Below are 16,719 nucleotides of genomic sequence, written 5' to 3'. Positions count from 1 at the left end.
CCTGAGTTTCGATGGCCATTTACACAGCCTTACAGCGCCCTCTCGTGGCAAAGAATAGTTTTACTGTCAAAAATGGCCACTGAGACACTGAGAGAAGAGTCTTATTCTAGTACTGAATGTGATATTACAGTGTGAATATATATAATTATATGCTGACACGTGTTGTACTGTACAAGCAGGAGTCTGACTTTCCTCATCCACTAACCCAGTGAACACTATTTCTGCACACTGATTCAAAACTAATAGGTTCTTATAATATATTGCTGGTTTCCTGTTGGACAGCAGGAGACGCCAATGCTCCAAGATCTTAATCACTTCTATGATTTCACAAGACAAGTTGTCGTTTCTTAACATTTTGTCTGAATTTAACAATGTGAATCATCATTACACCCCCACAAACAAAGCGCAGTCTGATTCATCTGTGGTTTTACAACCACAAAAATATCACAACCACGGTTGTTATTAAATAAGTCATTTATTTGATAGAAGTTTGATGACCAACTGTGGTTTAATTACAGTGTTGGGTATAGTTACTTTGGAAAGTAGTTAGTTAGGTTACAACGTTACCATCAATTAAAAGTAATCAGTTATGATACAGCGTTACCTATTCATAAAAGTAACGCGTTAGAGTACTCATGCGTTACCAAAAATTAAAAGCCGTTTGCAGCGGCTTACACATGACAGACACAGCCCCCGGCCCCTTTAAATGCACCTAGAAGTCGTGACTCCCGACAATGAATAACGTCAGTCATCCGACTAAATTAACACTGCAGGATAACAATAACAGGAAAGACAGTCAGCAATCGTCTATTCCACATGGCGTTTTATTTATTTATTATCACAGAACATATTATTAATCAAAATTCGCACCTAACGTTACCCAGCCCGGGTAGCCTAGGCTACAGTATATTATGAGCACCACAAGATAACTCCTGATTTTTCTTTAACTTTAAATAATGCAGTTATCAAAGTAAAAGTATGCTTACTTGTAAACACAACCTTAAACATGCTTGCAGATTTAAATCCATTTAGAAATGATGAACAACCAGCCAGCCAATGATCTAACAGAAATTAACAGCTGCCTGTCAAACAAAAATGATAACAAACCGATTTAAATCCTTCACTGCCACACATGCAAATGACAAATCGCTTAATAGCCGAACTAATTATTATTAAAGTGTCACTCACAGTCACAAGCCTAAATTCGCTTTAACACAGTCCTCTTACATTTACTCTTCAAAGTAGTGATTAAAACGTAGCGTTAAATTTGAGGTAGAATTTTTGGCGGTCGACAGAAGCTTTTCACCGAAGCAGAGTGTGCATTTTACCGTTATGTTCTTTTCTTTTTCGTTGACAAATTTAAAATAATGTGCGTACTTCCATAAACCAAACGCTGTCCTCTCTGCTATCTTGCCGGGAGTTCGGAAAAAAAAAAAAACCCACACACACACACAGGGTCAGGCGCAGGGCACAGACGCATCACAGCCATTGACTTTACGATCACAGAGCTTCGGCTCCGCTGATACATCCGCAGGTGGCACAATAGACCTAGGCCTACTGTCTGAAAAAAAGCAGGCTGCAGTCGGGATTTTCCTTTCCTTAAAATAACGGATTACTTTTTTTAAAAAATAACGAAGTTACTGATTACTTACGCACGAAACTAACGCGTTAAGTTACACATTTCAGGAAAAAAGTAATTAGAGTACTCTAACGCGTTACTTTGTAACGCGTTACCCACAACACTGTTTAATTACAGGTATTTCTGGTCCAGTCTCTTTTTAAAGAGAACTGATTAAACTTCTGTTGGTGACCTCTCTCTCTCTCTCTCTCTGCTTAAGCTCAGTGTAATATGGATAGGTTGACACACACACACACACACACACACACACACAAAAAACATTTGATTCAATAAAGGGGACCTGCAGAGGCTCCATAAACATAAAATGTGCCTGTTTGGACTTGGATTGCCTCTAACCAGACATTTATGCTGGTCTTATCCGCAGTGTTTACAGGAGCAGATCAGCCCAATTACCCTCCTGTAGCTGAGCAGATGCTCTCCCGTTTAGCCAAAGTTCATTATTTTGCCCTCGGTGTGAGAACGGAGTTTGATTTTAGACTATATCGTTGGCAGAAGAAACAGGTCAACAAAGGAGATGTGTAACCTTAAGCCATACCAAAAAAAAAAAAAAAAAAGATTATCATTTAAAATTATGTAAGGCTACAAACAATTTTGCCAAAGTTGAGACTTCTCTCTTCCTTATATTATACCACATCTAGAGCTTTTGGTAAAATTTTGGACCAATGAGATTTCGTTTCGGTGCTACATAACACAACGCTGCAGCAATAAGACCCAGTTTTGTAACTTGTCGCAGTTGACACTGAGATAAAAACTCAAATTGACATCGATTGGCTTTTTAAATAATGGTAGGATATTTGAGGCGACATGAGCAACAAAGACCAGAGGGAGCGCGGACGGTGAAGCTCACGTGATCCCGTCCATTGAATCGCCTACAAACAACCAACGGAAGTGAACTGACGTCACCCAGCGATTTAACCGCCTTTCAGAACCAAGACGTGCAAACCGTCACTGGTAAAACCAATAGAAATAATCTAGAGCTTTAAAATTCATTAATTTAGTGCAATTTTGTTAGTCAACAGGTCAAATAAATGTGCGAAACTTCCGATTAACCACCATAGTACTAGAAAAACAACAAAGTGCAGTAAACGGTCAAACTATTTGCGCAACAAACCGCGTGTTTAAGAGTGTGGTATAAAAAAAAAAATACCAGTTTTTTTGCTCCTCTTGGCAGCATTTTTAGCTACTTTCTTCATCCGAATACTGTAGCTACTTGCCTACTATATAATAGGTAAAAAACAGTATGCAAAATAAGTAGTATGTCTTCTGAGGAGATTTATAAGTGTGCATCCGAGGGACACTTTATTGTCCCATGAGTTGTGAATAGCAGTGAAGCGGTGCAACTATGGGTAGGGTTGCCAATATTGGTCACGTGACAAACTTAATGCAAGTATGTAATTACTTTAATAAAAGTGGACCCAACCAGAGTTTTAAAAGGTGTCCCTCATGGCGAAGGAAAACCACACAGTGTGATGGGACAGACAGTTACAGCCAAGAGGCTATATGCATGTGAAATTATGAGCTACTGCAGATGGAATACAAGAAAGCATCCTCTGTCCGGGTCCAGTGTGAAAGACGGTCGGGAGAGATGATGGATTTGTCACTGGCCTGATTGAGCCACTGCTGGGTCATCACGAAAGTTGATCAAATATTGAAATAAATAATTCATTTACTCATTATCATATAAGCATCTTTTTTTTAGTTCACAAGTTCTAAAAAAGTTACTTTTTGTTTTAACTATTAAACTATTAATTTGCCATCATCATTTAAGGTCTATACTAATTGGGATTACGTGTAACTAATTTAAGCAAATAAGTGCATCTGGTTTTTGTGAAGGTTTTTGAGAACTTGTTCCATAGTTTTCTCGCTTCAGCTGATAAGAGAGCTACTTTAACAGGCAATTTGTATCAAAGTCTTAGCTTAAGTGATACACATATTCAGCTCTCGCACTGATTGCCAAAGAAAGGTTTTCTCTGCAGGTGGTGGGTATTTGTTTCTGCTGTTTTACAAGTGAATGCTAAACCGTGTCTATATGAGACGTATTTTCTTCTGCATTTCAGTGTGAAAGAAAAATGGATAAGACATGACTTAGCAATGTGTTGTAAGTGGAATTTATTTTGTAATTAAGACTCCACCAAAAAAAAAAAAAAAGGATGTTGCTAGTTTTAAGATATTATATATCTGGTTGTGATTTGAAGTTGAGATTATGGGTATTGTTTGACATGTCCTCTAACTGCAAACGTGCTTGGAAGAGAGAGCTAAAGCTATGATATTACCTTCCAGACAATTTCATGAATGAACCATGCAGGTCCCAGCCCAAGTAATCACAGCAAATTAACCTAAAATAAAATGAGTCTCTCTACAGCAGTCACTTTCCCCCCGTGTTTAGGTCATATTACATCAAAGTGTCCTCATGACAAGCCGTGATTGTAGATAATGAAAGCTATTTATTTTCTGGTAAGAGTTAAAAGGATGCTGTCCCAGCTCTATGTACTGTGGAAAGCTTTGTGTTACTGACAGTCTATGATTGTGTGTTATTGACTACAAAACCAATAAGTCTCCCAATCTATGCACTGTGTTATCAGATTTCCTTTAGCTTCTATCAGTACTTACCTGTAGATCTGTAGATTCTATTGACTTCTATCTATGAATTACACAAACAAACAATATACAGAAAACAGCTAGGTTCTCTCATGTGTGCCCTCAAATGTTTTAAAGAACATTCCTGGAAAATTTCACTATCAACAATTCATAAAAGTATGTTATTCAAAATGTAATCTTTCTTGGTTCATGGTTTATAATGTCCGATTACAAATGTAATGTTCTCTTTCTGGTATCCACTGGTGCAACCATGCTGATACATCTACAAGTGCCTACAAGAAGAGTACAAGTGTGTATAAGAGTGTCTAAAAGGTGAGTACTTACTGTAGTGTAGTGTGTTTTTCTTCCACAGATGTGCAAAGGGCCAGCCAAAAATTTAAACCAGTTCTAAAAGCTTGTAATGTAAATGACTGAAATCTTTGCAACAGTATAGCAGGCTATTTACTTATGTAAAATACCTGTAAATATCAGTTGCAACTTGTCACTCTATATCTCCCAGAAATATGTCTTGGTAAGATGACAATTAAATTCTTAGTTTTATGATCAAAGGTCTGTAAGTTTTTATTGTTGAGGTCAAAATATATAATGTAATGTAATGATGATTGAGAGATGAACAAATGAACCTTCCTCAGAAACCTGCTGGATCTTATTTGATAGTTACATTTTAACATGATTTTTCAAAAATCGTATGTTTGGATAATCAAGTAAACCTAAGTTGCTTTAACCCATTAAGTGTCACGGTTGGGTTTGGGAAAACACAAAGAGAGGGTAGATCCAAATGCAGGTAAGGGTTTTTATTTAAACAGAGGGGTAACTACAAAAATAAACAGTCATGAGAGACAAACGTAACCAAAAGAGGGAACCGGATGAAACGGGGAACTCGGAAGAATGAGAAGGTAGAGGAAGTCTCGGGGGAACGAGAGCATGAGACACATAGGGTAAGGACTCCATGATGACAACAGAGAAAGACAGCTCTATATAGGGAAACTAATGACAGAGTATTGTCAACACCTGTGCGATTCTAATTGGAGTGCAATTACTGTGAAGACACAACCAGACTAGCGGAATTAAAGTGCCTATGGTGAAGTGCCTAAGGGGAAGTGAGCTCACTAGGGAACACCCAGGAAAACAAAGACTGGCAGCGTGACATTACCCCCTCCCTACGGAGCAGCTACCAGATGCTCCACCTAAACCCAGGAAAACCCCAACAGAAAAAGAGGCAGGAGGGAGGTGGAACGGCGGCGGACCAGGGGGAGGGGCGGAGGGACAGAAAACAGGGACAGGAGCAACCAGGAGGAATGGAAAGGTGCAACACAAAACAAGGAGTCCAGGAGGGAGGCGGACAGGTGGAGGCTCAGGGGGAGGGAAGGAGGGCCAGACTAAACTAAAAGGAACAGACAGAAACAGAACTCAAAAAACACAAAACATAAGTCCATGAAGGGCATGTTGAGGCGTCCACCAGGACGGAGCAGATGACCACCACATCTTTGTGGTCGAGGCCGGAGTCCACCAGGGCGGAGCGGAAGACCACCACGGCCTTGTGGTCAAAGTCAAAGCCCTCCAGGGCGGAGCGGAAGACCACCACGTCTTTGTGGTCGAGGCCGGAGTCCACCAGGGCGGAGCAGAAGACCACCACGTCCTCATGGTCACCGCCGGAGTCCCCCAGAGCGGAGCGGACGACCACCACGTCCTCGTGGTCACCGCCCGAGTCCCCCAGGGTGGAGCGGACGACCACCACGTCCTCGTGGTCACCGCCAGAGTCCCCCAGGGCGGAGTAGAAGACCACCACGGCCTTGTGGTCACCGCCTCGGGAACTGTATCAGGCACCGCCTCTGGAACAGCCTCGGGCACCGCCTCGGGAACTGTATCGGGCACCGCCTCGGGAACAACATCGAGCACCGCCTCGGGAACTGCATCGGGCACCGCATCGGGCACCGCCTCGGGCACCGCCTCGGGAACTGCATCGGGCACCGCCTCGGGAACAGCATCGGGCACCGCCTCGGGAACAGCATCGGGCTCCGCCTCGGGAACAGCATCGGGCTCCGCATCGGGCACCGCCTCGGGAACTGCATCGAGCACCGCCTCGGGAACAGCCTCGGGCACCGCCTCGGGCACCGCCTCGGGAACTGCATCGGGCACCGCCTCGGGAACAGCATCGGGCACCGCCTCGGGAACAGCATCGGGCACCGCCTCGGGAACAGCATCGGGCACCGCCTCGGGAACAGCCTCGGGAACAACATCGGGCTCCGCCTCGGGAACAGCATCGGGCTCCGCCTCGGGAACAGCATCGGGCTCCGCCTCGGGAACAGCATCGGGAACTGCATCGGGCACCGCCTCGGGAACTGCATCGAGCACCGCCTCGGGAACAGCATCGGGCACCGCCTCGGGAACTGCATCGGGCACCGCCTCGGGAACAGCCTCGGGAACAACATCGAGCACCGCCTCGGGAACAACATCGGGCTCCGCCTCGGGAACAGCATCGGGCTCCGCCTCGGGAACAGCATCGGGCTCCGCCTCGGGAACAGCATCGGGCTCCGCCTCGGGAACAGCATCGGGCTCCGCCTCGGGAACAGCATCGGGAACAGCATCGGGCTCCGCCTCGGGAACAGCATCGGGAACTGCATCGAGCACCGCCTCGGGAACTGCATCGGGCACCGCCTCGGGAACTGCCTCGGGCACCGCCTCGGGAACAGCCTCGGGCACCGCCTCGGGAACAGCCTCGGGCACCGCCTCGGGAACAGCCTCGGGCACCGCCTCGGGAACAGCCTCGGGCACCGCCTCGGGAACAGCCTCGGGCACCGCCTCGGGAACAGCCTCGGGCACCGCCTCGGGAACAGCATCGGGCACCGCCTCGGGAACAGCATCGGGCACCGCCTCGGGAACAGCATCGGGCACCGCCTCGGGAACAGCATCGGGCTCCGCCTCGGGAACAGCATCGGGCTCCGCCTCGGGAACTGCATCGGGCACCGCCTCGGGAACTGCCTCGGGCACCGCCTCGGGAACTGCCTCGGGCACCGCCTCGGGAACTGCATCAGGCACCGCCTCGGGAACAGCCTCGGCCTCCGGAGCAGCAGCGGGCACCGCATCGGGAACGACCTCGGCCACCGCCCCGGCCTCCGGAACAGCAACGGGAACCGCATCGGGAACGGCTTCGGTCACCGCCTCGGCCTCCGGAACAGCAGCGGGCACCGCCTCAGCCTCCAGAACAGCAACGGGAACCGCATCGGGAACGGCCTCGGCCACCGCCTCGGCCTCCGGAACAGCAGCGGGTACCGCCTCGGCCTCCAGAACCGCAGCGGGCACCACATCGGGAACAGCATCGGGCATTGCCTCGGCCTCTCGAACAGCATCGAGCACCTTCTCGGGAACAGCCTCGGCCTCGGAAACAGCATCGGGCACCGCCTCGGGAACTGCATCGGGCACCGCCTCGGCCTCCGGAACATTAGCGGGCACCGCATCGGGAACGGCCTCGGCCACCGCCTCGGCCTCCTGAACAGCAGCGGGCACCGCATCGGGAACAGCCTCGGCCACCGCCTCCGGAACAGCAGCGGGCACCGCATCGGGAATGGCCTCATGGACGGCAGCCGCCCGCTCGGGAACGTTCTCCGGGTCCTGAGGAACAGTAGCTGCCTGTCTCCTCCTCCGCCCTCTACGATGGAGAGTCGGTGGCGTTGAGTCGGCCATCTTGTGCTGTGGTGCTGGGCTGGCGGCCATCTTGAGCTGTGGCGCTAGGCTGGCGGCCATCTTGGGCTGTGGGGCTGGGCTGGTGGCCATCTTGGGTTGTGGGGCTGAGCTGGCAGCCTTGTCTGGAAACTCTGGTGTGGTTGTTGCATTCCACTGAGCACGATGGTGCAGGTAATTGGTAAACCCCCAAAAGTCCAGGATCTCTAACCCCTTCATCTCCCATTGAGGTAAAGGATCATCCAGGCAATTATTAAACCAATCCTTTAGTGCTGCATCATTGTAACCTAACCCGACTGCCAAAGTCCAAAACAATTGCGCCAGGCCACCCACCTCCCTTCCCTCTTGATGAAGGGTGGTTAAGTTCCGGAATCTCCCCCTCCGTTCCTCCATGGTGGCTGGGGAACCGATTCGAAATCTCACACCGCTGGATCTAGGCATGATGGAGTCCTTCTGTCACGGTTGGGTTTGGGAAAACACAAAGAGAGGGTAGATCCAAATGCAGGTAAGGGTTTTTATTTAAACAGAGGGGTAACTACAAAAATAAACAGTCATGAGAGACAAACGTAACCAAAAGAGGGAACCGGATGAAACGGGGAACTCGGAAGAATGAGAAGGTAGAGGAAGTCTCGGGGGAACAAGAGCATGAGACACATAGGGTAAGGACTCCATAATGACAACAGAGAAAGACAGCTCTATATAGGGAAACTAATGACAGAGTATTGTCAACACCTGTGCGATTCTAATTGGAGTGCAATTACTGTGAAGACACAACCAGACTAGCGGAATTAAAGTGCCTATGGTGAAGTGCCTAAGGGGAAGTGAGCTCACTAGGGAACACCCAGGAAAACAAAGACTGGCAGCGTGACATTAAGTGCTCATCATGAAGTATTACTAACAATACAAGGGTTAGTTTAATGTTTAGTTTATAAAAATCATTAAAGATTTAACAGCAAAAAATACATGTTAACCGCAACCTGAACCTTTACATTTTACTGAAAGGCTTTTTACTTGCTAAAAAAGTATGAACTATGAATCAGACAACAGATGGCATGTTGTAGTAGACTGTGTTCAACAGGTTTTCCAGCAATGTTTGATCACGTGGTATTTGATACACTGATGTTCTGGTTAGATGAAGGATGGTACTTGGCCTTGAATGTTTGAGAGAAACTAGACTACATCTTCAAAACCACATTCTGCATCTAAAAAAATGTTATGCAATGGGGTTGTTGCTACATGGTAGCTAATGTGTCTAAATGTGGTCTTTAGTAAGTTGTATGCGGATGCTATAAGGTTTTCTGAATGGTTGTGAGTCAAAAGAGTCTATCTCCAAGTCTCTGTGATATTCTGGCATCTAGATATGACTCAGATCCTCCTTCAGTATACATATATGGGATATATTTGCACTTTTTATCATCTGCCAAACAAAAATCCAATCCAGAAATGTCCCCCCAAAAAATAGCACCCATTTTGTCAAACAAGCCATATGATCTGAGGTATCCTGACTGTAGCAAAAACAGTGCTTACAGGTACGTTTATTTAAATTCCAATGTTTGCCTTAGCAACCGCCACTAACTAGAGCCTTACATTTGCATGAACATGCTTTTATTATTTTGGGGTATAAAAATGAGCCCAGTTGAAATCTGAATCAAAATACAAGCACAAAGACAGAGGGATCTTAACTAGAACCACACAGGAATCAGACTGAGTAAACAAGTAATTACAATGTGCGTGTATGTTTGTCTGCATGTGCTGTGTTGTCTAGTCAGGTTGTCTAATAAACATTTACTGCCATCAGCTGAAAGCTATATATATATATAAAATGTATGTGTATATATGGCATATTAACCGTGTATATGCTCTTCAGTTGCAGTTGATGGTCCACTCATGCTCCTCAGACCTGAATCCAGATGTTTTGTATCAGAGTTTTCGAAGTTGGCAAGCAGCACCACAGACTCTCCAGTAGTTTACTGATGCCCTGATCCAGGTCTGGCAGGAGATCCCCAGGAGACCATCTGCTATCTTATCAGGAGCATGCCTAGACGTTGTCGTGCATGTATATACAGTAAGTCAAGATTTCCCCTCATTAAGATCCAATGTGTGATTTAAGTGTTCCCCTAATTTTTTATTAAATTTGAATTATATAATATTCGTCTAACTAGTTTAAGACCAAGTGGAGTGAATGTGTCTTCACATCAGAGTTCAGTTCAAGTTCCACAACTGAGCAGCTTAGCCTTTTTCTGTCATGGATTCTTTTGTGGGAATAATGATGTCTGAAGGTAGGATTGGCAAATAGCAAGGACAGGCAGACTGGAACTGACTGTTACTAATAAATGAGCAGGAATTATGTTTTTTTTTTTTTTTTTTGCCAAGTGAAGACGTCACTCTAGCAACCACCTAAACATTTCACAGAGGCTGCTTTTACTATCATATCGGATGATTTTGTAATCATTATCTGGAACTGATAAATGACATTGTCACTGCAGCAAGCAATTGGATTCTTTATCCACTGTACAGAGATACAGACCAAGTTCTGCAGCTGAATTTTCAAATTCTGATGGTGACTGTAGTAGGCCTACAGCAGAAAGAAGCTGCTTTTGTTTTTGTTTTTTTTGGCCAAACTTCATTCTGTTTTAAAGGAGTCATTGTTGGCATTTGCCTTTTGTCTTGGGTGGCCAGACCATTTAAGTACATGAAAATGTCAGCCAAGTAGGGCCATTTGCTGAGCCTGCTGAAATCATGCAGTTGGTCTACAAGGTTGAACTATGAATCCATGAAAATTGTTCTCACCTAATAATGCAAATCAAACAGATAAGTGAGAACTTTTCCATAAGAGAGTATCATTACAGTTCTGTGTGTAATGGAAGCTCGCATTGTTCACGCTTCATCCTTGTGTAAAGATGAAAACAGGAGTGTTTGTAAAGGTGACACCTGATATAGTTCATCTTTCTGACAACTCAATCCAACACAGTAATTTCCTTTGCGACAAATCTTTGACGCTGTGTGGACCATAGCCTCATCTTTGCTGGAAACCACAAACCGTTGTATTAGTTTTTAAAGGTTTGCAAATGAAAACTTTTTTGCCATCAAGGTCAGATTTAACCATTTTCTGTCATCTATTCTGTGCTAAACTGTATTATTAGACTGAGAAATCAAACAGTTGGTTAACCGCTTTCTTTGCCAGCATAACACTGACCATAGCTTTGTCAAGAGGTAAAATTACATCCTCCCCGATTGCATGTGGCTTGCTAGCCATTACTTTTTCTGAGGCTTTACAGCTGTAGTTCTCCTTCAGCTTATTTCCAAAATTATTGTTGGTGGCAAACTGCTTGGGTTTCAGATATTGTCCCAGATCGGTTGGTTTATACAGAGCCCCCTAAAGCAATTGTGTGCAATACTGCACTTGGAGGACCACTTTCCTGCAGAGTTTAGCTTCAAAGTACCTGTAGGGAGGTTCCTAGTTAACCTGAAGATCCTGATTATCTGGTTTAGGTAATTGGGGTTAGAGCTGAACTCAGCTGGACAGTGGCCCTCCAGGAGCAGAATTGGGGACCCGTTGTCTATGGGACATGGTGTCTACTTCTGCTTAGAGCTCAAGATATTTTCCCGAGTCCAACGGGACCCGATGGGTTTGGTCGGGTTCGGGCTTAATTTATGTAATCTTACTCGTGCTCGGGTCGGGCTCGGGCTTGCGCTCCGGTTTGCGAGGTAAATGAGCGGTCATGTGATGTGTTTCGATTAGTATGAGAAAGATGCGAAAATGGGTGCTGAGTAGGTGTAACGGAGGCTTGCCTCTGGCGATTACGTTTTGGTTGTACCAGCAATTAAAGCAAACTCTGAGGTGTGGAAAAGTTTTGACCATGTTTATAATGAGAATAATGAGTGAATAATGACGCACCATCAGTGAGTGCAGGGACGCGCTGAAGACATCTACAGTGGATTCAATCATTTTCCTCCACAAAAACATGTAGACCTAGTCTAATCTCTGTGAGTAAAGGTTTTTTAAATGATAACTAAATATTCATTGAGTCTTAAATGCATAATGTGGACAGAGTATATGCTAATGTTAGCATTATTATTTTATTAAATACCAGCTGCTAGTGGCGAAGCAAATCCGACGGAGCCTTTATCTTAATTTTGTTATTGCCAAAAACCCATCTTAATTTATAATTTATCTTAATTTATTTTGTTAAATAAAGACTCATTTTTATTGGTGCGTTGGTCTATTTATAGGCTAAATGAGCCTATGTCTATTAAGAGTGCTGAGATGTTAAGATGTTACAGAGGACTTGTTTTATTTCTTTATTCCAACTTCCAAGTGGTCTACGTTAGTTATGAATAAATTATGTTAAAACATGTATAAATGACTTGACAAAAGGCAAAAGAGCTGTGTGTGCGCACATTTGAATAATGTCGGACTGTAAACGGGTTCGGGCTTTTAAAAAGCTGTCAAACAAAATGTACTTGTCGGCAGTGTTGGGTATAGTTACTTTGGAAAGTAGTTAGTTAGGTTACAACGTTACCATCAATTAAAAGTAATCAGTTATGATACAGCGTTACCTATTCATAAAAGTAACGCGTTAGAGTACTCATGCGTTACCAAAAATTAAAAGCCGTTTGCAGCGGCTTACACATGACAGACACAGCCCCCGGCCCCTTTAAATGCACCTAGAAGTCGTGACTCCCGACAATGAATAACGTCAGTCATCCGACTAAATTAACACTGCAGGATAACAATAACAGGAAAGACAGTCAGCAATCGTCTATTCCACATGGCGTTTTATTTATTTATTATCACAGAACATATTATTAATCAAAATTCGCACCTAACGTTACCCAGCCCGGGTAGCCTAGGCTACAGTATATTATGAGCACCACAAGATAACTCCTGATTTTTCTTTAACTTTAAATAATGCAGTTATCAAAGTAAAAGTATGCTTACTTGTAAACACAACCTTAAACATGCTTGCAGATTTAAATCCATTTAGAAATGATGAACAACCAGCCAGCCAATGATCTAACAGAAATTAACAGCTGCCTGTCAAACAAAAATGATAACAAACCGATTTAAATCCTTCACTGCCACACATGCAAATGACAAATCGCTTAATAGCCGAACTAATTATTATTAAAGTGTCACTCACAGTCACAAGCCTAAATTCGCTTTAACACAGTCCTCTTACATTTACTCTTCAAAGTAGTGATTAAAACGTAGCGTTAAATTTGAGGTAGAATTTTTGGCGGTCGACAGAAGCTTTTCACCGAAGCAGAGTGTGCATTTTACCGTTATGTTCTTTTCTTTTTCGTTGACAAATTTAAAATAATGTGCGTACTTCCATAAACCAAACGCTGTCCTCTCTGCTATCTTGCCGGGAGTTCGGAAAAAAAAAAAAACCCACACACACACACAGGGTCAGGCGCAGGGCACAGACGCATCACAGCCATTGACTTTACGATCACAGAGCTTCGGCTCCGCTGATACATCCGCAGGTGGCACAATAGACCTAGGCCTACTGTCTGAAAAAAAGCAGGCTGCAGTCGGGATTTTCCTTTCCTTAAAATAACGGATTACTTTTTTTAAAAAATAACGAAGTTACTGATTACTTACGCACGAAACTAACGCGTTAAGTTACACATTTCAGGAAAAAAGTAATTAGAGTACTCTAACGCGTTACTTTGTAACGCGTTACCCACAACACTGCTTGTCGGGCTCGGGTCCTGTCGGGCCTAACTTTTATGACCCGATTACAGCTCTACTTCTGCTCCTGGATGGCCACTGTCTAAGTCCACTGTCTAAGTGCAAAGTCCAGCTATGATTAAAAGATCATAGCTGGACTTTGCAAATATGATTAAAAGATGTATATGCGACAAAACTACAGAATGTCACATTTTATTATTAGATCTTTCGACACATAACATGTTTTACCAAATAAAAAGGACAGCACATTTAGAGTTCATCCCATGATTTGATGTGAGCATAAGTAGGGATGTCCCGAAACTTTTTCATTTCTGATACCGATACCTATGCCGCAGTTTTGGGTATTTGCAGATTCCGATATCAATCCGATATTTTTATTTTATTCTTGAACTAATACTAAACAACTGTTTATTAATGATACTAACCAACTGAGGCTATACATAAACCTTGTATGTTTTGACCGTATTAACACAAAACATAACTCAGTTCAGCAATCAGGCGCTGTTTGAGTGGTTTTTCATTTTCGAACTCAGCTTTGAGTGAAATGCATTTTTTATAATTATGTTTACATGTTTATGTATACGTTAATATACATATTTTTGAGCAACTGGGATGGTGCCCCCCTGGGATTTGGTGCCCTACTGCATACTCTGTGTGGGAGCGGCGTTACTGGACACAGACACAAATACCTATGTCTATGGTACTGGTTATGTCAGCTGTCCCAGTATATTCATTCCGTGGATAGAATGTGAGCAGCAGCATAATACAGCGATATTTCTTCAAAAGCAGATTGTGGAGACATTTTTATCGTCCACGAACAAAAATATTCATATCGCACACCCCTTCCCTCAGAAGAAATCGCAGACCGGGGGCAGACTGGACTGCAAGGGCACTTTAGTGTCAGACCTCAAAGAAGCAGGGGCCCAAGTCCCCCCGGACCCAGTTCCCATACTTTTACCTAAAATATTGTATGACTGAACTGGCAGGGTTTTTGGGTCATTGTCCTGATCAAGTATGAAGTGCTTCCTAATGAGTTTGGTAGCATTTTCTTGAATACTGGTGGCCAAGATGATTTTGTATCATTCCAATTTAATTCTCCTACTGCCATCATACATTAAGCCACCATTAAAATTAAGAGATCCTATTCTAGAGATAGCTATGCATGCCCATGCCATGACACCACTTCCACCAAACTTTACAGATGAGCTTGTATGCTTAGGATCATTTGCAGTTCCCTTTTTTCTCCACACTTTTGCTTTCCAATCACTTAGATAAAGGTTAATCTTTGTCTCATCGGTCCATCAACTCTACTGGCTGAAATTTGTGAAGAATCTTGCCTTTCTATTTCTGCTGCTGATCAGAGGTTTGCATCTTGCTGTGTAGCTTCTGTAATTCTGTGTCAAATTCTCCTGCCGGCTGTATTGACAGAGCATCAACCCAGCTTTCTGGAGGTTGTTGGTGGTTTTACAGACATGTATTTTTGGGTTCATTTTCACAGCTTTTATGATTTGTCTGTCTTCAACTACTGTTGTTTTTCTCAGCCGATTAGGTCATCGTTGGTTGCTGAAGTCGCCGATAGTTTCCAAACTCTTGATTTCTCCATGCCCTTTGTTTTTTCTATAGTTCTAGTTGACTTCCTCTTTTCTTTTAGCGTCCAAATTGCTTGGTTTTCTTTCAGAGTCGGGCTTCCTCGTGTTCATCCTGGTTTGTGTGTCATCGTTGAATGCAAGACTTAGAACGCAGAAGCAGTGGATATAACTGATAAGACACATTTCCTGCTTTTAATATCTGAAGAATTAATGCAACAGGACACAGCTGAACACTCAGAAAGACCTGTGAGGTAACTGTTCCAGTACTTATGCTCAAATCAGACAGGGAGATGAAACTCTAAAGTGCTGATCTTCTTAGCTGGTAAAACATCTTTGTGTTGAATCACCCAATGATAAATTGTGACATTCTGTAGTTTTGTCTCATATTCATCTTTTAATCATATTTACAGATTTCTTGACTCAACAGCAAAGAGAACAATTTTGTCTTTACCGTTCCAATACTTATGGAGGGCACTATATATCTATAATTGTAAATTGTATAATTGTAATTGTAAGATTATCTGCCTATAATTAATAAAGGCCTGAACTGCAAAGGCCTGGGTATAGTTTATTTTACATCTTGAGTGTGCAAGCCTTTCAAACTATACTTCATTGATTTGAGTACTGGAATCATTAATGAATGGATAACAGTGAACGCACCAGTCTGCATGTCCACAGAAATCAAGCTCCATGTACAATGCATGTATTCTGCATTGATGCATTGTGAAATGTTATTCACTTTTCAACATTATTAGCCTCTTATAAAACTTATTATGATTTACCTATAGACCCAGAAACTACAGATTAATTGCACACATCTGGGTAAAATCAGAGATACATTGTGCTAGATTTTGTGGTTACATGAGCTATGATAGTGTTCTTGCAGTGTGCCTCATGCAGGTATGTGAACAGAGATTTCCAGGATCATTTTTGATATCAGCTAACAGTTGTACTGAAGATGAACACCCATATCCAGCAGCTCCTCAGGGCTGATAAAAATGATGGTAAAACAGGAGTCAGACATTCTCCCTGATAAGGAAGCTACAGCTTACTTGCCTTGCGGTATTTTCACTAATAGAGAAGGTTTGTGGGTCATTGAGGTTATAAACAGCAAAATAGAGCTGATTCTCTGAATCACTTATCAGTTGGTTTACACCTTTTAAAACTTGAGCCCAGCAGTTGGTGACCATGTCCAACTTCATATTCAATGGTAGTTTTTGTTTCACAGAAATCCATACTTATTTCACTTGAACTGGCTTTGTACATGTTCTTTCTCCAAATGAGGTTTGACCAAGGTTGTCTGTCATATGATCATGTAGTTAACTCGTATCAGATTAAGTGGATACTCTGAAGACACAGCCACAATTCATTAATTATCTTTTCAACTTTAATCAATTGAATTATGGTTTCCTGAAGCTAAATAACAAAAATCTGAAAATTAAACCTAAAGTGTAGACAGTAGCAGTCTGATCTGAATTTAAAATCGCACATTGATCATTCAGACTGCACTTGAT

The sequence above is a fragment of the Carassius auratus genome, unplaced genomic scaffold (assembly GCF_003368295.1).
Source record: "Carassius auratus strain Wakin unplaced genomic scaffold, ASM336829v1 scaf_tig00214021, whole genome shotgun sequence".
Classification (NCBI taxonomy): domain Eukaryota; kingdom Metazoa; phylum Chordata; class Actinopteri; order Cypriniformes; family Cyprinidae; genus Carassius; species Carassius auratus.
This window is presented reverse-complemented; position numbering follows the sequence as displayed.